At 48.1% G+C, this 24,990-nt stretch overlaps 1 pseudogene; it reads right to left on the bottom strand.

Moving 5' to 3' along the window:
• The window catches only part of LOC125436496, a 37,635-nt pseudogene extending 14,004 nt beyond the window's left edge, over window positions 1-23,631 (bottom strand).
• Between the last annotated feature and the right edge of the window lie 1,359 nt (window positions 23,632-24,990).

Raw genomic sequence — 24,990 nt, 5'->3', positions numbered from 1 at the left:
GGGGGCTGGCAGATGGTCAGATACACAGCCAGTGGCCAGGGCAATGAGTTAGAATATTTGGCATTCCTAGCAATCCTTTCAGCAAGTCCTTGCGGGAGCGAGATAGCTGCATTCACTTGGTTGTCTCTGGGTCATTCCGCACATGCAGAATAATGCACTTTCAAGCTGCTTTCAATGCTCTTTGAATCTGTGCGGAATGGCAAAATCCACTTGCAAACAGTTGTGAAAGTGGTTTGAAAACGCATTATTTTGCGTGTGCGGAAGGGGCCTCTGTCAATGCAGAACAGGTGAGCTGCTAATAGGTTCATTGGGGGCCACCTTCCTTTTTGCATATAATGGTGTAGTTTTGTCAGAGGAGGAGCTGCAAGGCGGCCGGGGGTGCACATTGCACCAGGAGTGCGCTGGGGGGGGGCATGGAAAATCCCCCCCCCCGCAATGCCCCCCACACGCTTACCTTAGTTCAGTCTGAAAGTGGAGGCTGGAAAAACGGCTTCTTCACTCGAGGCTGAAAACGGCCTGGTGGGAACTACACTTCCCAGGAGAGCTTTGCTGACCCCCGATCAGAAAGGGGAGGAGTTTGCAAGTTCAGGGGGCGGGGCTTCCGCCTTCCTCTGCGGGCCACCCCCACAGAAAGCAGCCTGTCCCCACGCTCTGGGTTTTGCGGGCCGCGCCTACCCCTCCCCTTACTCACCACACTGATGAGCTGAGCCAAGGACACCATCAGCTGCACCGTGACCAGCTCCGAGCCGTTGGTGGCCGGCCGGATCAGCTTGTTGTAGCGGGAGGGGTCCAGGAGATGCTCCACCAGCCGTTCCTCCGTGTCTGTCCCCAGGCTCCCTGCGGAGTAGGCACAAAAGCCCCGGTAGTTGGCAGAGCATTGAACACAGCAAAGGTGCGCATCCTAATTAAAAGATGGCTAGGGGCAGTGGTGGGATCCAAAAATTTTAGTAACAGGTTCCCATGGTGGTGGGATTCAAACAGTGGCGTAGCGCCAATGGGGCTGTGCGGGGCACGACGGGGGCGTGACTGGGCATTCCGGGGGCGGGGCATTAATAATTTCTCTGTTACTGTAAAAAACTCTTATTGTAAAAAACAAGTTCCTCATTTCCAGCTGGTATCTTTCTGTCCATAATTTAAACTCATTATAGCAAGTCCTATCGTCTGCTGCCAACAGAAACAACGACTTCTCCTCTCATTGACTGCCTGTCAAATACTTAATACTTTCAAATACTTAATTTTGTTTCTAGAAATCAAAAGAAGGAGACTTTCCTTAAACAAGGAACTTGACCATATTTCTAAAACATGTTTTGAAAACAGCCCAACAGGGAGAATGATCCCGTTTTCTACCTTCGCTAACCAGCCACGTAGGAAACAACAGGGCTTTATGATTTTTGGACCTAATGGGATTTCTAACGGAAAAGCAGACCTGATTAGTCACCCCCTCTCGGCACACACAGATAATTAGTAACCCACTCTCGGGAACTGGTGAGAACCTGCTGGATCCCACCTCTGGCTAGGGGGCTTTAACTGGAAACGAACACAGAAGAACAAGAAGAGCTTGGTTTTATACTTCTCCTCTCCTTTCTGTGAGGAGACTCAAAGGGACTTGCAAACTCCTTTTCACTTCCCCTCCCCACCAGAGGCGTAGCTCCAAGGGGGCCAGGGGGTGCACAATGCAGCAGGCGTGCGCCCCTGTGGAGGCATGGTGAGGGCATTCCGGGGGCGTTCCGGAGGCGTTCCAGGGCGGGGGCGGTGGACGCACCAGTGCATCGGGTGTTTTCCCCCCCTTGCTACGCCTCTGCTCCCCACAACAGACACTTTGTGAGGCAGGCGGAGCTGAGAGAGTTCGGACAGAACTGGGACTGGCCCAAGGTCACCCAGCAGGCTTCATGTGTAGGAGTCATCAGGCTTCATGTGTACGAGCAGGGAAACAAATCCCGTTCACCCAATAAGATTCCGCCACTCATGCAGAAGAGGGGGGGAATCAAACCGGGTTCTCCAGATGAGAGTCCGCCTGCTCTTCACCACTACCCCATGCTGCCTTTCCAGCGTGTGCTGGAAAACCCATCGCTGTCACGTTCACGTACAGAGTGGACACTCTCAGTCCTGGGCTCGATAGAAACTGGGCTGGGGAGCTCCTTCCGCAAAGCCATTCTCCTTCTTTAATTGTTTCCCGCCATGCTCGTTCTGTTTGGTTCATCCCCAAGCGGAATCCTTTTGCCAGGTGGGCACTCCCGTTTATTGCCTGAACAATCTCACATCTCTGACTCCAAGAGCATTTGGACTGCCAGCACTACTCTGGGGACGACTCCCTCCTCCCGTCTCGTCTCGTCGTACCTGACTGTACACGGAGCTGCCAGCCGAGCGTGACCCTGACCTGTGGGCAGTGGTGGGATCCAAAATTTTTAGTAACAGGTTCCCATGGTGGTGGGATTCAAACAGTGGCGTAGTGCCAATGGGGCTGGGCGGGGCATGACGGGGGCATGGCCGGGCATTCCGGGGGCGGGGCATTAATAATTTCTCTGTTACTGTAAAAAAACTCTTACTGTAAAAAAAAAAGTTCCTAATTTCCAGCTGGTATCTTTCTGTCTGTAATTTAAACTCATGATAGCAAGTCCTACCGTCTACTGCCAACAGAAACAACTACTTCTCCTCTCATTGACTGCCTGTCAAATACTTAATACTTTCAAATACTTAGTTTTGTTTCTAGAAATCAAAAGGAGGAGACTTTCCTGAAACAAGGAACTTTACCATATTTCTAAAACATGTTTTTAAAACAGCCCAACAAGGAGAATTATCCCGTTTTCTACCTTCGCTAACCAGCCACATAGGAAACAACAGGACTTTATGATTTTTGGACCTCATGGAATTTCTAACGGAAAAGCAGACCCAGTTAGTAACCCCCTCTCGGCACACACAAATAATTAGTGACCCCCTCTTGGGAACTGGTGAGAACCTGCTGGATCCCACCTCTGCCTGTGGGCATTGGATGACTCCCTGGGTTTCTCTGGGTACCAGCTCCATATGCTCCCCTCCAGTGAGATCCTCCACCACATTAAGGAGCGGTTATCTGATTGGGACTGTCAACTCCTAATGGGCAGAGCGTGGACACTTTGCTCCCCTCTTTACTTTGGCCCCTTCCGCCCATGCAGAACAATGCACTTTCAGAGGTGGGATCCAGCAGGTTCTCACCAGTTCCCGAGAGTGGGTTACTAATTATTTGTGTGTGCCGAGAGGGGGTTACTAATCGGGTCTGCTTTTCCGTTAGAAATTCCCTTAGGTCCCAAAATCATAAAGTCCTGTTGTTTCCTATGTGGCTGGTTAGCGAAGGTAGAATTCTCCCTGTTGGACTGTTTTAAAAACATGTTTTAGAAATATGGTAAAGTTCCTGGTTTAAGGAAAGTATCCTCCTTTTGATTTCTAGAAACAAAATTAAGTATTTGAAAGTATTAAGTATTTCACAGGCAGTCAATGAGAGGAGAAGTAGTTGTTTCTGTTGGCAGTAGACGATAGGACTTGCTAGAATGAGTTTAAATTATGGACGGAAAGATACCAGCTGGAAATTAGTAAGTTTTTTTTTTACAGTAAGAGTTTTTTACAGTAACAGAGAAATTATTAATGCCCCGCCCTCGGAATGCCCGGCCACGCCCCCGTCGTGCCCCGCCCAGCCCCATTGGCGCTACGCCACTGTTTGAATCCCACCACCGTGGGAACCTGTTACTAAAATTTTTGGATCCCACCACTGCTTTCAATGCACTTTCAATCCACTTTGCAGCTGGATTTGACTGTGCGGAAGAGCAAAATCCACTTGCAAACAATGGTGAAAGTGGATTGAAAGTGAATTATTCTGCACGTGAGGAAAGGGCTTTTAACATCATCCCCGGGAAATGCAGGCCCATTAAACATATTGTTCGACCCTAAGCCAGTGATGGCGAACCTTTTCGAGACCAAGTGCCCAAATTGCAACCAAACCCACTTATTTATTGCAAAGCGCCAACACGGCAATTTAACCTGAATATTGAGGTTTGAGTTTAGAAAAAAAATGGTTTGCTCCAAGGTGCGCGTTATTCAGGAGTAAGCTTGGTGAAGCAACCGTGCAACGCTTCGAATGAGTGAATCACAACCGTAGGAGGGTTTACTCAGAAGCAAGGCCAGTCTAGAGGTGTGGGTGTATGTGGGGGGTGATTTTCCGCTCCCCCCTACATGACGAACTCTGTGCGCGCGTGCCCACAGAGAGGGCTCTGAGCGCCACCTCTGGCACGCGTGCCATAGGCTCGCCACCACTGCCCTAAGCTGAGACAGGTGATCACTAGAGCAAAGATCAACACATTTCTTCTTGCTCTATCCCCAGAGAGATTCGGGGCATCTCTACACCAGATGCGTACTTGCGCGCACTGCCCAACCTCTGAAGCAGGGGTCTGCAACCTGTGGCTCTTCAGATGTTCGTAGACTACAAATCCCATCAGCCCCTGCCAGCAGGGCCAATTGGGCTGATGGGATTTGTAGTCCATGAACACCTGGAGAGCCGCAGGTTACAGGTCCCGAGAGACCTTGGAGCATATTGTATATGCTTGCTCTAGATTCACAGAAGTTAGACCCAGCTTCTTTCTGAAGGCCCCAAATCTGGCACCCCCATTCTCTCCAAACTCTAAACTGAATTGTCTTCTGCACAGTCAGTATCCCAAGATACTGGAAATGGTGGCCAACTTCCCGGTTAATACCTTGAAATAATTTTCTGGGCTTCCCCCTCTGTATAAATGATGCCTGTATATTCCTGACACCTTTACCAGCTCCATTATTCTGTTAAACCCTATCTGTCTGTGTGTGTGCATGCGTGTGTGTGTGTGTGTGTTTCCCCTGGAAACCAGGGGAGTGGATATCTTCCTGTAGGACCTCAACAGACATTAAATCCACCTTCTACTGCTGGTACCAACATCTGATATAGCAGTCTCCGCACTCCAGCCTTGATAATGTAGCAGAAGCAAATAGAAAGGAATGTTGCGTTGTTTGATGTTACCTGTAAAATGTAAGATGCTATTATACTGTTACAAATTGTTACGATGCTGCTATGCTGATATGTGCTAGTTGTTAACCTGAGATGCTGGACCAGTGTTAGGATTTGTTGTAATTGGCGTTGCTTTATGCATGTTATATTGATATGCTGTTGTTATTTACTATGTTGTACACCGCCCTGAGCCCTTCGGGGGAGGGTGGTATATAAATTAAAAGTCAAATCTCTATCTATCTATCTATCTATCTATCTATCTATCTATCTATCTATCTATCTATCTATCTATCTATCTATCTATCTATCTATCTATCTATCTATCTATCTATCTATCTATCTATCTATCTATCTATCTATCTATCTATCTATCTATCTATCTATCTATCTATCTATCTATCTATCTATCTATCTATCTATCTCCAGGTGTGTGTGTGTGTATATACACACATACACATACACACACAAACATATTTTCTTCTCTATTTGATGCCTAATGAAGGTCTAGTTTGAATTTGAGACATAATGCTAACTCCACAAACACTGGTGCCCAATCAATCTGATAACTTGAAAACCTCCAGGCAGCCCCCATCAGAGATCTTCTGGAATTCCTAGACCCAGGTTTGATTCCCCACTGCTCCATATGAGTGGCGGACTCTTATCTGGTGAACTGGATTGTTTCCCTGCTCCTTCACACGAATGACTGACTGGTCTGGAGAATGGGGTTTGTTTCCCCACTCGTCCACGTGAAGCCTGCTGGATGCCCTTGGGCTAGTCCAAGTTCTCTCAGAACTCTCTCAGCCCCACCTGCCTCACAAGGTGTCTGTTGTGGGGAGAAGAAGGGAAAAGGAGTTTGTAAGCGGCCTTGTGTCTCCTTACAGGAGAGAACAGCGGGGTATAAATCCAAACTTCTTCATTCTGTAGTGTCATTTGGCAACCAAAGGTGTAGGCAAAAGGCGAAGAGCAAAAACTGCCAGCCCACGGCCACACAAACTGGAAAACCCACAACAGCCAGTTGATTGTGGCCGTGAAAGCCTTCGACAATCCATGAACTCCCAAGTTGTCAGTTTTGGCTGAGAACACACGTTGATGGCTTCACATGGAAAGACACACTATAAAGCTGCCTTATACAGAACGCTTTAGTAAAATAATAGTAGCAGTAAAAATAGAGCAGAGTTGGTAAAAAATGAGCTATTTCTGAAGCCGGGCCTGGTCTCGCATTTTGGCCTGACTGCTTGACCAGAACTTGGGCTGGTTCCCGAGCTGCCCTCCTGATGAATAGCTAATCCCGGCATTCATGAGAACATTTCAGCCGGCTGTTAAAATGTCACCGGCTCCCAGCAGCTCAGAATTATGGCCCGCCTGGTCTGGCAATCGTCCTGCACGGCTGAAGCGGCAACTGAGCGCTTATGTGCGAAGGAGGAGGAAGAGAAGTAGAAGAGTGTGGATTTATACTCTCCTGTAAGGAGACTCAAAGGGGCTGACAATCTCCTCTCCCTCCCCCCCCCCACAACAAACACCTTGTGGGGTGGGTGGGGCTGAGAGAGCTCAGAAGAACTGTGACTAGCCTAAGATCACCCAGCTGGCATGTGCTGGAGTGCACAGGCTAATCTAGTTCCCCAGATAAACCTCCACAGCTCAAGTGGCAGAGCGGGGAATCTAACCCGGTTTTCCAGATTAGAGTGCATCTGCTCTTAACCACTACACCACGTTGGTTTTAGTCCAGGCACCCACATGACACCGTGAGTGACCAACCTCCAGTTACCACCTGGAGATCTCCCACCGTTACAACTGATCTCCAGACCACCAAGATCAGCTCGCCTTTGGAAAATGGCTGCTTTGGAGGGTGGGCTCTACGGCATTGGCCGCTGCTGAGGTCCCTCCCCCTGCAAACCCCGCCCTCACAAGGCTCCACCCCCCAAATCTCAAAGTATTTCCCAAAGCTGGCAACTCTACACAATCAGGGGGGTGCTGGATGCTACCAGGGGCGTATCCATAGAAAATAGCACCTAAGGCAAGCACTGAAAACTCCTCTACGTCTCTCAAGTGCAGCTTGGCTGGGTTCAGCATTCAATTGTGATGCGGCGGCCAATAAACTCAGTGCGATTCTAGGCTATATCAATAGGAGCATAAGAAGAAGAAGAAGAAGAAGAGTTTGGATTTATATCCCCCCCTTTCTCTCCTGCAGGGGACTCAAAGGGGCTGACAATCTCCTTGCCCTTCCCCCCTCACAACAAACACCCTGTGAGGTGGGTGGGGCTGAGAGAGCTCCGAGAAGCTGTGACTAGCCCAAGGTCACCCAGCTGGCGTGTGTGGGAGTGCACAGGCTAATCTGAATTCCCCAGATAAGCCTCCACAGCTCAGGCGGCAGAGCTGGGAATCAAACCCGGTTCCTCCAGATTAGATACACGAGCTCTTAACCTCCTACTCCACATAAGAACTAGCCTGCTGGATCAGACCAGAGTCCATCTATCCAGCTCTCTGCTACTCGCAGTGGCCCACCAGGTGCCTTTGGGAGCTCACGTGCAGGAGGTGAAAGCAATGGCCTTCTGCGGCTGCTGCTGCTCCCGAGCACCTGGTCTGCTAAGGCATTTGCAATCTGAGATCAAGGAGGATCAAGATTGGTAGCCAGAGATCAACTTCTCCTCCATCAATCTGTCCAAGCCCTTTTTAAGGCATAGCGTCTAGATCGAGGGATGTAATTGTACCTCTCTATTCTGCATTGGTCAGAAATATTGTCTGGAATGTTGTGTGCAGTTCTGGGCACCGCAATTCAAGAAGGATATTGACAAGCTGGAATGGGTCCAGAGGAGGGCTACCAAAATGGCACAAGGTGTGGAATCCGTGCCCTACGATGAGAGACGTAGGGAGCTGGGGATGTTTAGTCTGGAGAAGGGAAGGTTGACATGATAGCCACGTTCAGATACTTGAAGGGATGTCATGTCAAAGAGGGAGCAAGCTTGTTTTCTGCTGCTCTAGAGACAAGGACCAGGAGTCCTGGGTTCAAGGTGCAGGAAAAGAGATTCCACCTAAACATCAGGAAAAACTTCTGGACAATCAGGGCTGTTCGACAGTGGAATGCACTACTTCCGGAACAAGCTTGCTCCCTCACCAACATGACAGCCTTTCAGTTATCTAAACATGGCCATCATGTCACCTCTTAACCTTCTCTTCACCTAGACTAAACATCCCCAGCTCCATAAGTCTCTTCTCAGAGGGCAGTGGTGGCGAACCTTTGGCACTGCAGATGTTATAGACTACAATTCCCATCAGCCCCTGCCAATTGGCCATGCTGGCAGGGGCTGATGGGAATTGTAGTCCATAACATCTGGAGTGCCAAAGGTTCACCACCACGGTCATACGGCATGGATTCCAGACCTTTGACCATGTTGGTCACCCTCCTCTGGACCCGTTCCACCTTGTCGATATCCTTCTTGAAACAGCTGGTATTCCTGGATGCTCCATTTAGCTACTGCATTTGGTGAAGTCTTTCCTAGCGGAGAGGAGGCAGGCTCACCCGCTGGATTTCTGCCTTGCGTCTAGCCGCTAAGTGCACAGGGGCAGCCTCTCCCCTTAATTCCCTCCTCGGCCCCCTTCCGCAACAGGACTGCCTCTTCTTTCTGATTCACCCTTCCCCATCATCCATTACTCAATTCCTGGGCAGCAGGCTTACCACCATTAGCCTGGCACTGTTCCTGGGCCAGCAACAGCTATGTGACAGCGTGGAATAGTGGTTAAGAGCAGGTGCATTCTAATCTGGAGGACCAGGTTTGATTTCCCACGATGCCACTTGAGCTGTGGAGGCTTATCTGGGGAACCAGATTAGCTTGTGCGCTCCAGCACATGCCAGCTAGACACAGTTCTTTGGAGCTCTCTCAGCCCCAACTACCTCACAGGGGGTTTGTTGTGAGGGGGGGAAAGGAAAGGAGATTGTAAGCCCCTTTGAGTCACCTATAGGAGAGAAAGGGGGGGGGATATAAATCCAACTCTTCTTCTTCTCATAGCATTTTTTCTGTGTTTGCTGACCAGCCATTGTCAAATTTACCTGAGGCCTAGGAGCAGGGTTCTTAAAGGGCCACGTGCAAAAGAAGCGGAGCCAGTAGTTTCGATTCACCTCCACCCCGCAGATTTTCTTAGAAGAAAAAGGCAAACTCCAGCTTGCTTTTAGTAAAAGAGAGCTGTGGTGAATATGGAAGTGGGTAAGTGGTGGATGGATGTGAGGGAGGGCAGAGTGAGGTGTGTGAGGATGAGCTGGATGTGTATGAGAGTATGTGTGTTGTGTGGTAGCAGTGGGTGAGGCACAGAGAGTGAAAGTTACCAGCGTGTGAGGGGGGGGGGACCCCACCTGACGTCTCACATGGCAAAGTGTGTATGTGTTTCACTTCCACTCATATTACCTAACAGTATTACCTATTTACTGTTTTCACTGCTCATCTCTGCCCATCTGCACGAACATCCTAAGCCCTCATCCCAAGCCACAGACAGGCTGCACGAACATTCTAAGGGTGACAGTTAAACACAGCCAGCTTCATGGCCTGGTGCACCAGGAAAAAGACGTTTTACCTGGCTCAGGTATGGACTTTCGGCATTTTGAATGTCCAATTACCTGCCCGCGACAGGGAGGAACGTCATGTGAAAATTTGGGGACGATCCGTCCAGCCGTTTCGGCGTTAGGGCATGACTAACAAAGTCACTGTTAGCTTTTTATATATATAGATAGAGTATCATAACATTAGAAGAAAATTAGAATTAGAGTTTGTATTGTTGAAGGCTTTCACAGCCGGAATCACTGGAGCGTTGTGGGTTTTCCAGGTTGTACGGCCGTGTTCCAGTAGCATTTTCTCCTGACGTTTCGCCTGCATCTGTGGCTGCCGTAGAGTTCATTGGTTATAAAATCGTTTATTTGTTATAAAATTAGCATTTAGAATTATAATTATAATTATTTTCTTTATAAATGTGTTTTTTCTATCATACACAAATATTACAGATAGTATTCAAATGTTTTCTTATTAATAACATCTAAACGAAACACAAATACTAAAATGGCATGGGTTACACTCTCACTGAAAATGATGGCATTTTTAATGTGCGTTTTTCCTGCAGAGCTCAGAGCGGCATCGGTGGCTCTGCCCCCTGCATATTACCTTCCCTACAACCCTGTGAGGTAGAACAGGATGAGAGGAAGCCATGGGCCCAAGGCCACCCAGGAGGAGGAGGAGGAGGAGGAGGAGGAGGAGGAGGAGGAGGAGGAGGAGGAGGAGGAGGAGTAGTTTGGATTTATACCCCACCTTTCTCTCCTGTAAGGAGACTCAAGGTGGCTTACAAGTGTGTTTTCCTTCCTCTCCCCACAACAGACACCTTGCGAGGCAGGTGGGGCTGAGAGAGTCCTGAGAGAACCGGGACTGGCCCAAGGTCACCCAGCAGGAACGTAGGAGTGCAGAAACACACTCGGTTCACCAGATAAGCCTCTGCCACCCAGACAGAGGAGTGAGGAATCAAACCCGGTTCTCCAGATTCGAATCCACCAGCTCTTGACCACGATACCACGCTGGCTCTCTGCACCTGGAAGGGGAAAAAAGCCAGCCGGCGTTTCTCCTGTGACTCCAGTTTTCACGATTCATCGCCCCTTTCCTGGCAGAGCCACAAAACGCAAACGTTTACCTGCTCCCTGACAGTTTAATTGCCACTTTGGGAAGTAGTTGACAGGAGCTGCATAATACAGACATTGCTTGAATGAAGAGGCTGACTGGAGTATTGATCAGGGATAAGGGGTGGGTCATAATGCACAGTACGGAAAATATATTTCCACAGAGGACGAGGAGGGAGCGTGCGCCGTCACCCGTGGATCTTAGTCGGATGCCAACCTTGAACCTTTGCCAGGATGGCTCGTGGCCTCATCTGGAAGGAACTGATGAACAGCACTCCGGGCCCGGCGCCCGCAGGATCCGTCCCTGCTCTTTCTACTTGGATTTGTAAACTCCCCTCTGGGTTTTCAAGGTCCCTGCGTCACTGGCGTAGCAAGGCGGGCATGAGGGGGCTACAACCAGAGGTGGGATCCAGCAGGTTCTCACCAGTTCCCAAGAGGGGGTTACTACTCGGGTCTGCTTTTCCATTAGAAATTCCATTAGGTCCCCAAACCATAAAGTCCTGTTGTTTCCTATGTGGCTGGTTAGCGAAGGTAGAAAACGGGATAATTCTCCCTGTTGGGCTGTTTTCCAAACATGTTTTAGAAATATGGTCAAGTTCCTTGTTTAAGGAAAGTCTCCTTCTTTTGATTGCTAGAAACAAAATCTGAAAGTATTAAGTATTTGACAGGCAGTCAATTCGAGGAGAAGCAGTTGTTTCTGTTGGCAGTAGACGGTAGGACTTGCTATAATGAGTTTAAATTATGGACAGCTGGAAATTAGGAATCCTTTTTTTTTTTACAGTAAGCAGTTTTTTTTACAGTAACAGGCCAGAAATGGTGATTAATGTTCCCATTCTCTGGAATTCTCTGGCCAAGCCCCCATTGTGCCCCACCCAGCCCCATTGGTGCTACGCCACTGTTTGAATCCCACCACCATGGGAACCTGTTACTAAAATTTTTGGATCCCACCACTGGCTACCATCCTAGACGCCACTTCCTGGGGGGTGCATTGCAGCACGCCCGACCCCCTCACAAGAATGCCCCGCCCCGTTCGGCCCAGTCAAACACCAGGGGCGGGCCTCACTCCCAAACTCCATGTGGAGTTTGAATGTGGGGCCAGCTGCCGCACTCCCGCCCTGATCTCCACGGGGAATTTGGAGCAGCTTGTTTGCTGCTGGCGTCCACTGGTCAGGTTCAGCTTTGAACTTCAGGCTGCAAGCCCGCAGGTTCAAAGCTATAAATCCAAACTCCAAAATCCAAACTCCAAAATCCAAACTCCAAAATCCAAACTCCAAAATCCAAACTCCAAAATCCAAACTCCAAAATCCAAACTCCAAAATCCAAACTCCAAAATCCAAACAGTGGCGTAGGAGGTTAAGAGCTCGTGTATCTAATCTGGAGGAACCGGGTTTGATTCCCAGCTCTGCCGCTTGAGCTGTGGAGGTTTATCTGGGGGATTCAGATTAGCCTGTGCACTCCCACACACGCCAGCTGGGTGACCTTGGGCTAGTCACAGCTTCTCGGAGCTCTCTCAGCCCCACCCACCTCACAGGGTGTTTGTTGTGAGGGGGGAAGGGCAAGGAGATGGTAAGCCCCTTTGAGTCTCCTGCAGGAGAGAAAGGGGGGGACATAAATCCAAACTCTTCTTCTTCTTCTTCTACCTTAAGTACGGCCCTTTCTGCCTCCTGACTGCTGGATCCAAGCTGAGTCCAGGCAGTGTTGCTGACCGTCAGGAGTGAGTTAGTTGTGCCCCTGCGGCACGCAGAGGCGTATCTTGTGTGGGACAGCCAGGGCACATGCCCCAGGTACCACTCGAAGGGGGAGTCCTTAGCCTCCCGGCCCCCCTCCCCACCAAGAACGCTGCTTGGCAAAACACATCCAGCTTTACCCTGAGGACTCCATCTCCAAAGTTCAGGTGGACTTTGGAGGCAGAGCTACCAGTACAAAACTGGACCCAACTAGGCCGAGCCTGCAGTTCAAAGCTATGCTCAGCTTGGCCAGATCCAGCCTTAAACTGTGGGCTCTTCCCACGAAGCTCCGCCTCCAAAGTCATGTGGACTTCAAAGGCGGAGCCAGCAGCATAAAGCTGGCCCCGGCCAAGCCAAGCCCTCAGTTCAATGCTGGCTGCGGCCCAGCTGCTTCACGTGTTTTCTAGCATTTCAAAGGAGTCTCCTTTCTTCCTGGCAGCTTTCTTCAGAGGTGGGATCCAGCAGGTTCTCACAGGTTCCTGAGAGTAGGTTACTAATTATTTGTGTGTGCCAAGAGGGGGTTACTAATTGGTGATTTTGCCACGTGATTTTTGCCTTAGTTATGCTCCTCCTCTCAGCAGTAGCGCGCAGAACTTGAAGCAGTCTAGCAGGAGGTGCACCGGCGTGCGTGGCAGCCTGCGCCTGCGTGCATTCGTTTCCCGCCTAAGGACCGGTGCAGCGGCTGCGTCCTGGCCACAGCCCCGCCCAGGATTGCCCCGCCCCCAGAATGCCCAGCCACGCCCCATTGGCACTACACCACAGTTTGAATCCCACCACCATGGGAACCTGTTACTAAAATTTTTGGATCCCACCACTGGCTTTCTTCATTGTCCAACTCTCACGCTCATACATACTGATAGAAAATACTATAACATGAATTAACTCGGTCGTAGTTCCAGCAAAATTTGGCTTGCATCCTGTCCGCAACGTTATTGTCCAATAAACCAGTTTCTGAATCCGAGGCCCCTCCCGCACGTGCAGAATAACGCACTTTCGATCCACTTTCACAACTGTTTGCAAGGGGATCTTGCAATTCCACACAGCTGCGAAGTGCGTTGGAAGTGGATCGAAAGTGCATTATTTTGCATGTGCGGGAGAGGCCCAAGAGTGTGGTTGTTGCAGGGGGGTCAACAGAGCTGATGGGGCTGACCTATGTGGACTGCAACCAAATGGCGCTTTATGCCAGTTAGTGCCGAAAACAAAGGCAAGAGGAACAGGAAAAAAACAAACCGGATCTGATAAAGGGAGAGAGCAGGGTGGGGGGTGGGGGGGGGGGATGGAAGCAGGAAGCCATCCTAACTGAAGACACAGCAATGCTGCTGGCGCTAGCATTAAGCCTTCCTGTATAATAAGCATTCCTTCACCTCCCTGCCTGACCTCTTTTCTCTCTCTCCGGGGGCTGGAGGTGAAGGACAGGTTAGCTTATTTTCTCTCCCTTAGAAAAGCGGTGGCAGGCATTTCCAGAGGGCTAGTGAAATATTCCAAACATTTCGTATGCTGCTTGTATGCTTTTCCTCTATATGGCGACGGCGGCACGAATGGTGATGCAGCCGAATTGGAAAAGTAGAAGTGTCACCAGGGTTGAAGGTGAAGACTGCACATATAATGGGGATGGACAGATTCACTTGATTAATTCAATTTCAAATACCTTTAACGGCATATAAATAGTTTAACATTAACATTGTGAGGTCCTTGTTACATTCGAGGGATCAGATAAAGCCGCTTGTATGCTTTTCCTCTATATGGCGACGGCGGCACGAATGGTGATCGCTAAGATGTGGAAAACCAACGTGTCGCCGAGGGTTGAAGCTTTGGAGGAGAAGACGGCACATGTAATGGAAATGGAATGGACAGATTCACTTGATTAATTCAATTTCAAATACCTTTAACGGCATATAAATAGTTTAACATTAACATTGCAAGATTCACTTGGTCACTGAGGGATAATCCTGGAAAACTCGAAGACTTGGAAGACATACATGGACTATAAGAATAATGTGTACCTTACTTCGAGGAGCTATAAATTCAGCCTTACCCACTAAAGTCTTTCATATCTGTCTCTTTCCCTGTTTCCCTTTTCTTTTTCTTTCTCTTTCTTTCTGTTCTTTTCTCCTTTCTCTTCTCTTCTCTTTAATAGATGGGTGGAGGATAATTAAATTCAGATTTATGTGGTAGAAAGACCTTGTTAAAGTCGCCTGTATCTTTTTCTTATTTAATTGTTCGTTTTTTATTTTAACAAATTCAATAAAATATATATTTTTTAAAAAAAAACAAACGTTTTGTATGCTTCTTTCAACTCAGTCCTTACAACAACATTGTAAGGTAGGGCAGAATAGGGAGAATCTGAAACAGGGTGTTAAGTGTACTTCTCCCAGGATAAAAGTTTTGTTAGTTATATAGTTGTAGAGACAACATGGTTACTGTTTGATAATCTCACGATCTAATAGCTGATTACTCCAGGTTTAGAATTTTATCTCTTTCTTACCGAACTCTTCATATCTGTTCTTTCCTGTTTCCTTTCTTTCTTTTTCTGTTCTTTCTCCTTTTCTCTTTAATAGAAGGGTGGAGGATACTGCACCGACAGGTGATGAAAAGATCTACTCAAGAATACTTATAACATGTATCTTTTTCTTATTTAATTGTTCATTTTTTTATTTTAACAAATTCAATAAAATATATATTTTTTAAAAAAAAACAAACGTTTTGTATACTTTCAACCAGTCCCACGACAACATTGTAAGGTAGGGCAGAATAGGGAGAATCTGAGAATCTGAGAATCTGAGATGAGAGGAGGTGGCCTGAGGGGAAAACCAAAGTGTCACCAAGGGTTGAAGATTTGGAGAAGACTGCACATATAATGGAAATGGAATGGACAGATTCACTTGGTCAATTCAATTTCAAACACCTTTAACGGCATATAAATAGTTTAACATTAACATTGCAAGATTCACTTGGTCACTGAGGGATAATCCTGGAAAACTCGAAGACTTGGAAGATATACATGGACTATAAGAATAATGTGTAAATTTTACTGCTTTCAGCTATAAATTCAGAACAAACGACTTTAAAGTTAATAAAGGGAACAGTTGTGTTAAGTGTAATTCTCCCAGGATAAAAGTTTTGTTAGTTATATAGTTGTAGAGACGACATGGTTACTGTTTGATACCCTCAATGATCGAATAGCTGATTACTCCAGGTTTAGAATTTTATCTCTCTTTCTTACCGAACTCTTTCACATCTGTCTCTTTCCTCTCTCTCCCTTTTCTTTTTCTTTTTCTTTCTCTTTTTTTTCTGTTCTTTTCTCCTTTCTCTTCTCTTCTCTTTAATAGATGGGTGGAGGATAATTAAATTCAGATTTATGTGTGATAGAAAAGACGACTAAGAATATAAATGAGATTTAATTGTTCGTTTTAACAAATTCAATAAAATATATATTTTTTAAAAAAAAACAAACGTTTTGTATGCTTCTTTCAACTCAGTCCTTACGACAACATTGTAAGGTAGGGCAGAATAGGGAGAATCTGAGAATCTGAGAATCTGAGATGAGAGGAGGTGGCCTGTCGGGAAGGAAAATAGAAAGATTGTAAGCCTTGACCTTTGAGACTCCTTAAGCAGGAGAGAAAGGGGGGATATCTATCAATCACAATCTGATGCGCTTTAGTCCTGGCGGGCTGACCTTGCTCAACTTCTGGCATTGTCAAGATTAGACCTAGCCTGGCCCATCCAGGTCCAGGAGGCTGAGAAGAAGATCTGGGGGTACTTCAATTATGTAGTATAGCGGTTAAGAACCAGTTTGATTCCCCACTGCTCCACATGAGCAGTACACTCTTATCTGGTGAACAGGATTTATCTCCCCGCTCCTCCACATGAAGCCTGCTGGGTGACCTTGGACCCGTCCCAGTTCTCTCAGAACTCTCTTCAGTCCATTACGCCAAGCAGCTAGAGCATCTCTAGACCCGTGGCTAATAGCAGCCACACTAAACAAGCTAACGTTACTCAACGCCTTTTATATTGTGCATAACAAACATCTTTAAAGTGAAATTCGAGGTGCAAAATAATTATTTATTTATTTATTTATTTATGTATGTTCTTCAATTTCTATACCTTGATCGAACTCGAGTGATAGTGTATCAAACAAAAAATTAAACAGAGCAAATCATATAATACACAAACACAAACTCCATCTCATTAATAATCAATAAACATCTTAAAAGCTCTTATAAAGCAGCGGTTAATAATTAATAAATATCTATAAATAAGCAAGAAGCGTCCAGAAAACCCCAATTAAAACCTACCCCAAGAAGGGCGGCCAGACCCTCAATATGAGGGACCCTGGTGCCTGTAAGGGCAAAGCAGTGAGGGCACCACAATTAGTGCAAGCATCCTTAATAATTTTCAACGCTGACATGTTAGGTACGGCTAACAAACAGCTGATTGTGAGCAATTGAAAGCTGTATTGTGAGTAATGGGAATGCACTAGTGTTTACACAATCACAGTCGCATTGTGTCACAAGCGGGCTGACCTTGCTCAGCTTCTGAGATTTGTCAAGATTGGGCTAGCCTGGCCCATCCAGGTCAGGGCTGAGAAGGAAGATCTGGGGGTACTTCAATTATGTAGTATAGCGGTTAAGAACCAGTTTGATTCCCCACTGCTCCACATGAGCAGTACACTCTTATCTGGTGAACAGGATTTATCTCCCCGCTCCTCCACATGAAGCCTGCTGGGTGACCTTGGACCCGTCCCAGTTCTCTCAGAACTCTCTTCAGTCCATTACATAGCTTAGCTAGAAATAAATATCTAGACCCGTGGCTAATAACAGCCACTAAACAAACTTGCGTTGCATCAACCGCTTTTTTTATATTGTGCATAACAAACATCATTAAAGTGAAATTCAGTGCAAAACAATTATTTTATTTATTTATTTATTTATGTATTTCTTCAATTTCTATACCGCCCGATCCCCGAAGGGCTCCGGGCGGTGAACAACAAGGATCAAACACAAAATTAAACAGGAGCAAATCATATACAATACACAAACACATAGGCTCCATCTCATTAATAATCAATAAAACATCTTAAAAACTCTTATAAAACAGCGGTTAATAATTAATAAATAAATAAGCAAGAGGCGTCCAGAAAACCCCAATTAAAACCTACCCCAAGAAGGGGGACGGCGGGCCCTCAATATGAGGGGGACCCTGGTGTAGCAGCGCAAGGGCAAAGAGCAGTGAGGGGGCACCACAATTAGTGCAAACATCCCTTAATAATTTTCAACGACATGTTGGAGGCACGGCTAGCAAACGCGGCGATTTGAGCAATTGAAAGCTGTATTGTGAAAATTATTAAGGAATGTTTGCACTAATTGTTTTGCACTGAATTTCACTGTTTATGCTCTTTATTGATGTTTGTTATGCACAATATAAAAAAGCGGCTGATGCATTGCGTGTTCATTTAGTGGCTGAGATTAACGTTGCATTAGACGAGTGATTGATACTGTGTATACCACGGCTAATAACCCCCGTTGATTGTACTGATTTATCAATTGTGGTAACCATGTTGGATTGTGGACCTCCAAGAGTATTTGAAGCGTTGGCTAAATTTTTGCGCTCTGTTATTAGCAATCGGTCATCATTGTATTGGAGATCGTATTTATCACACTGGTGTTGCCATTGTTGCTGTTATCTTGCTGTTGTTGTTTTAATGATGCCATTAAAGGTTTACATATATATATACCTTCCTTTCAAGGTGTCTGTTGTGGGGAGAGGAAGGGAAAGGAGTTTGTAAGCCCCTTTGAATCTCCTTGCCGGAGAGAAAGGCAGGGCATAAATCCAAACTCTTCTTCTTCTATTGTAATTCACTTTGAGCTGTGAAAAAGGTGGGGTAGAAATGTTTTTAATAAATAATATTCACAGAAGGAGCAAGCTGACCTTTGCATTTACAGTGGAAGTTCCCATTGGGCTGCTGAGCTAGAGGGCGGGGCATGCTGAGCCAAACCTTAGCTTGGTTCACACACATAGAATCATAGAGTTGGGAGAGACCCCCTAGGGCCATCCAGTCCAACCCCCTGCCATGCAGGAACACGCAATCAAAGCACCCCTGAGAGATGGCCGTCCAGCCTCTCTTTAAAAAAACCCAAAGAAGGAGGCTCCACCACTCTCCAAGGCATTGAATTGCACTCCTGAACAGCCCTGACAGTCAGAAAGTTCTTCCTAATGTTTAGATGGAATCTCTTTTCCTGCACCTTGAATCCATCACTCCGTGTCGTAGTCTCTGAGGCAGCAGAAAACAAGCTTGCTCCCTCTTCAACGTGACATCCCTTCAAATAAACAGAGCTATCATGTCACCTCTTAACCTTCACTTCCCCAGACTAAATGCCCCCAGCTTCCGAAGTCTCTCCTCGTAGGGCATGGATTCCAGACCGTTGACCATTTTGGTCGCCCTCCTCTGGACCCGTTCCAGCTTGTCAATATCCTTGAATTGCGGTGCCCAGAACTGAACACAGTACTCTAGGTGCGGTCTGACCAATGCAGAGTAGAGTGGAAGAATTGCTTCCCTCGATCTAGATACTATACTCTTATTGATGTATCCCAGAATTGCATTGGCTTTCTTGGCTGTCCGGAGATACAGCAATGACACCCAGTTAGCCCTCCCTGCTGCAGCCAAAAATATATTTTTATTTCTAGGAATTAAGCGCACAGAAGCGCACAGGATCTGATTTTTTTACTGTATCTTCAGAGCCTTTTATTGATTTATTGTATGTTACAGTTTTGTAAACTGCCTCAGGGACTTTTAGTTGAAAAGCGGCCTATAAATAGAAGAAGAGTTTAGATTTATAACCCCCCCCCAAACTCCTTGTGAGAAAGGTGATGCAGAGAGAGATCTGAAGAACCGTAACTGGCCCAAGGTCAGCCAGCAGGCTTCATGTGGAGGAGCAGAGAAACAAATCCTGCTCACCAGATAAGCCTCCGCCACTCAGGTGGAGGAGTGGGGAATGAAACTCGGTTCTCCACATTAGAGTCCATCTGCTCCTAACTAGTTGCGATTCATTAAGCCCTGCCAGCACGCTAATTGGCCATGCTGGCAGGGCTGATGGGACTTGTAGTCCATAAACATCTGGAGCAAGGTTCACCACTAATAGCAGACCTTTGGCACTCCAGATGTTATGGACTACAATTCCCATCAGCCTTTGGCCAATTGGCCCATGCTGGCAGGAGATAGTATCCTCGGTCCTTGGTATCTCCAGATGTTATGGATTGATAATTTCATTGCCCCCCGCCAGCACGGCCAATTGGCCATGCTGGCAGGGGCTGATGGGACTTGTAGTCCATAACATCTGGAGTGCCAAAGGTTCACCACCACGGCGCTACACCATGCTGGCTCTCGAACAGCTTCTTTAGTAAATAGAAAGGATTGTTCTGGCAGAAGTCCACCTTGGTCAAAAGAAAGATCTAATCGTGGGTGTTAAACTGGCAAAACGTTACCAAGGTTTTGACAGAGTGAACAATCCCACTCTGTATTCACCCCCAAACGGGATACGCATTGGTACAAATCCCAGCTCAAAACAGGCAAGCTGTTTTACGGCCAGCACATCTTGGTCTCGCTCCTTTGGCAGCACATGTTGTGAAATGGACGTCAAGAAAGGATATTGGGTTTTTGAGGGGGGGGGGGGGGTTTGAATGGCTTCAAAATGCAATTGTATTATGTGCGTTCTAATTTCCTAGCCACTTCGGTAGCCCTTGTGTAGGCAGAAAAAGGAGGGATATGCATTCTGAGAAATGAAATGAAATGAAATAAATTGTGGAAAAGGATTCACTCTTTCGCTCTATCCAAACGCGCGCGCACATCCAAGCTTGGGGCTAAATACGATAAGACAGTGGTGGCGAACCTATGGCACGGGTGCCAGAGGTGGCACTCAGAGCCCTCTCTGTGGGCATGCACAAACAGAGTCCCCCCCCCCACACACATCTAGGCTGGCCTGGGCTCGATTATTAGCATTAAACCTAAGAGCTAGTTTTGGGGAAGCAGTGTAGGTAAACCCCACTGATTTCCATGCCAAGAACTAAAAGCTAGCCGATCCTTACCTGGAAGTAATGCTTCGGTTGTTGGCAATGGGAGCTTGCTTCTGGAGTAAAACCCTCCCTAGGGTCGCTGATTCACCTCGTTGGAAGAGTTGCACGGTTGCTTCCAAAGCTGAGGAAACCACCGACTACCACCAAGCTTACCTCCTCGGTAACTTGCCGCCTCAGAGCCAACCACCGCTTTTTTCTAAACTAAAACCTCAGTATTCAGGTTAAATGGCCGTGTTGGCACTTTGCGATAAATAAGTGGGTTTTGGGTTGCAGTTTGGGCACTCGGTCTCGAAAAGGTTCGCCATCGCTGCCATAAGACAGAGACAATACGGACCAGGAGGAAACAAGACTAGGTGTGGAAATCTTTTGCTAGGTGGTGGGTGTGGGACAGTGGAACCCCGTACAGAGTAACTCCGGTGAAAATCATTCCAGAGTAACTCTGCACAGGATTCCTTTGTGAATAGCCCTGGAGAGGGGAGGCTACGAAACGTCGAGAACCTAAAAATACAACACGTAAATATGTCTGTTCTGAACGGCAAGGTGAGACAATCGGAAATACAGATTCTGCAATTGATTCCTGTGCAGAGTTACTCTGGTGTAACCCCACTGAAATAAACGGGCTTCGCTGGAATAACTCTACGCAGGACCGCGTGTTATTTTACCCAGCCAGGAACTAAAAACAGTTCTGCAGATTCATCATTTTGATTATCTAGCAGAAATGACTACTCTGCTTTCCTCGTGAGAGCCAAGATACGCTTGCAATTTTTAAAAATCTAATAATTCACCCACGTACACACCAGCGGTTTAAATTCCTTTCCAGCCACACTCTCACCGCGATGAGCTCCCAGCAACATACCATCTGTAACCCTCCGTGCAATCCTACACCGATTTGTACCTCTCCAAACCAATTGACTTCAGCACAGTTAGAAGGCTCTAAACCCGATTCGGATTGCAGCATAATGCAATAAAAAAAGAGAATATCAAATATCCTCGGCACTAACGGCACTTAGCGTTTCCTTATAATGACGGCACAATTAAAATAGCTTAAGAGCAAGGGCTGCAGAGCAAATCGCTTAGGGAGGAAAAACACACAACAGAATGGTATTTAATCAGTAGCGGCTCTGCCCGAATGTACAAAAATGCTAAAAGCTCACGGAGAGGATGATATCGAAGGCCTAGTAAGGATCACCTAGACTGAAAGCAAATACCAACGGGGGATCCTTTCACATCATCCCCAAACCTCTTGGCTCAAAGCGGCCCTCGGAGTCATGCCCAGAAACCCCCTCCTCTCTCACCAAAAGAGGCCCCATACTCAAGCAAACTCTCCCATTTCTTCCTTCCTGAGGTTCCCACTGTGCATGCACGGGGGGGGGGGGGGGTTCTCCACACATCCGCTTTTATCCTTCCTGGCCTTCTTGTGAACTTTGACCGGGGCTGCCAATCCTTGGACAGCTCACAGGTCACTGCAATGATCTGGCTGGGCAGTTCTGATCCCTTGGACACGCCAGAGCCGCCTCTCAGGTGTAAACAGTTCTTCTTAAAGGATACCAAATCTCAGTCTAGCCCAGTGATGGCGAACCTTTTCGAGACCGAGTACCCAAATTGCAACCCAAAACCCACTTATTTATCGCAAAGTGCCAACACGGCCATTTAACCTGAATACTGAGGTTTTAGTTTGGAAAAAAACGGTTGGCTCTGAGGCGTGCGTTACTCGGGAATAAGCTTGGTGGTAGTCGGTGGCTTTGCTTTGAAGCAACCGTGCAACTCTTCCAACGGGTGAATCACAACCCTAGGAGGGTTTACTCAGAAGCAAACCCCATTGCCAGCAACTGAGCTTACTTCCAGGTTAAGGATCGCGCTTTAGTTCTTCGCATGAAAATCAGTGGGGTTTACCTACACTGCTTCCCCAAAACTAGGTCTTAGGTTTAATGCTAATAATCAAGCCCAGGCTAGCCTAGATGTGCGCGTGCCCATAGAGAGGGCTCTGAGTGCCACCTCTGGCACCCGTGCCATAGGTTCGCCACCACTGGTCTAGCCCTTCCAGTTTGTCAAGGGGGGGTTCCACATGGATTGGAGGTGAGGGCCGGCACAGTCTCCATGCCCTGATCCCCAGGGAAACTTGGGGGGGGGCATCAGAAGTGACCCAACACCTGGGAGGGCAGAAAGCAACTTGCCCTCCCAGCACTTCCACTGCTAACCCAGTAAAGGCCTGCAAATCTCTGTCCAGCTGAGACAATGTGGAGTTACTGACGTATCCCAAGACCAGAATTTAGACATGTCACAAAAATAGCAACACACAAGGACTGGCAAACTACGGTCGCTGCCCGTCAGACACCCCCCCCCCCACGTCAATCATAGATTAAGGAATGGAGAGGAAAAGGACACTTGGCCTCTTTCACACAAAGCCCTTTCTTTGGGGTGGGGGTGGAGGGGAACGGCTAGGATGCCCACGCCAGTGAAAAGATGGGGTGGGGGGAGGGAGAGACTTACTTCTCAGGATCCCGAAGAGGCAGACACAGACGAGAAGAGCCATCGAGCCTGGGGGGCGTTCCATGTCCTACTCAAGACGGAGAGGCATCCTCTTCTCTCTCCCCCACCCCACTTCAACGTGGGGGGGTCCCGGTCCAGGCTGCTTCACCTCGGTGGAGGCTGGATACCGGGAAGGCTTATCCAAGACAGAGGGGGGGTGGATTTGGGATGGGGAGGGGCTGTAATTTCACGCCCCCACCTCCCCTCCAAGCGGTCCCAGTTTCCGGGTTCTCCCCGCGGCCGCTGTCCGTGGTGCTGAAAGGCAACCCGCCTCCTCGCCGGCGCTGTCCCTGGTGCTGAAATGCACCCTCAGCCACGCCGAAGGGCCATGCGCAAAGCCGGGGACCCCTCGCACGCCCACACCCCCTCTCCGGTTAGCAACGCTTAGGGGGCTCAGGCAAGATGGCCCAGCGGGGCAGCCCTGGCAGAGCAGAGCCTCCTAGCTCTCTACCCAAGCATCCCCACCTCCTCCTCCTCCTCCCCTTGACGCAGAGACCCCCCAGCTGCGCTTCCTGGGACCCACAGGCCGTTCGGAGTGGGCAGAAGAGAGCCGCAAAGGAAGGGAACGGCTCTTTCCCCCTCCGATGGGGGCGAAAGAGAGGGAAGACCCGGAGGAAAGGAGAGGATTGTTCCAGCACGCAGCGCACCGCGCTCTGGTTACAAGGCGGACATCTGATGTGCAGGGAAAGGGGGGGGGGTTGGGATGAGAGCACGTGGGGCAGAGGGATGCGATGTGTGCCTATGGGGGGGGGGGAGCAGACATCTGTGTGCAGAACGGAGAGAGCATGGGTACAATTGCATGTGTAGGTTTAGACGTGCAAGGGGAGGGGGATTTCCCCCCTTGTGAGTGAGGGCAGAGAAATGGGTATTTGTATCTCAGCCGCAGAGGGCTCCATCATTGTGCGTTTTCTGTGCATGTCGAAATTCATGCGAGGGGTGGGAAAATATGGGGAAGGAGGGACCGTGTGGATGCGGGTGTAAAGGGCCCTCCAGTCACCGCCGACTTGGGGCAACCCGGTAGGGTTTTCGAGGCTGGAGAGGGGGTTTGTCATCGCTTGCCTCCGCATAGTGACCCTGGCGCCCCTCGGAGGTCTCCCTTTCCAGGAGTAGCCAGGACTCCGCTTCTGAGATCTGAGGAGATGAGGCTCGACTGGGTGAGCCAGGCCAGGAGGAATCTACATATGCCTAATTCATGTCTCGCTGTATGTGGCCACAAACAGAAGGACAAGGGGAAGAGCGTCTTTACGCCACGTGAGACAAAAGGCAGCGGGAGGCACAGAGGGAAGAGAATCTTTTGTTCTTAGATCTGAGTCCGGGAGCACTTTAGAAACTGACAAGATTTGAGGGGGGGTGGGTGTATGAGCTTACGACAGTCAAAGCTCCGTTCCTCAGATATTGAATCTGATGAAGCAGGCTTTGACTCTTGAACACAAGAACCTAAGAACGAGCCTGCTGGATCAGACCAGAGTCCATCTAGTCCAGCTCTCTGCTACTCGCAGTGGCCCACCAGGTGCCTTTGGGAGCTCACGTGCAGGAGGTGAAAGCAATGGCCTTCTGCTGCTTAAGAACATAAGAAACATAAGAACATAAGAACGAGCCTGCTGGATCAGACCAGAGTCCATCTAGTCCCAAGAAGTCTCGTTACTCGCAAGTGGGTCTACCACCAGGTGCCCCTTTTTTTTTTGGGAGCTTCACGTGGCAGGAGGTGAAAGCAATGGCCTTCTGCTGCTTAAGAACATAAGAAACATAAGAACATAAGAACAAGCCAGCTGGATCAGACCAAAGTCCATTCTTAGTCCAGCTTCTCTGCTACTCGCAGTGGCCCACCAGGTGCCTTTGGGAGCTCACGTGCAGGAGGTGAAAGCAAGGGCCTTCTGCTGCTTAAGAACATAAGAAACATAAGAACATAAGAACGAGCCTGCTGGATCAGACCAGAGTCCATCTAGTCCAGCTCTCTGCTACTCGCAGTGGCCCACCAGGTGCCTTTGGGAGCTCACGTGCAGGAGGTGAAA

This window comes from Sphaerodactylus townsendi, linkage group LG01, assembly GCF_021028975.2.
Source record: "Sphaerodactylus townsendi isolate TG3544 linkage group LG01, MPM_Stown_v2.3, whole genome shotgun sequence".
NCBI lineage: Eukaryota > Metazoa > Chordata > Lepidosauria > Squamata > Sphaerodactylidae > Sphaerodactylus > Sphaerodactylus townsendi.
This window is presented reverse-complemented; position numbering and strand designations above follow the sequence as displayed.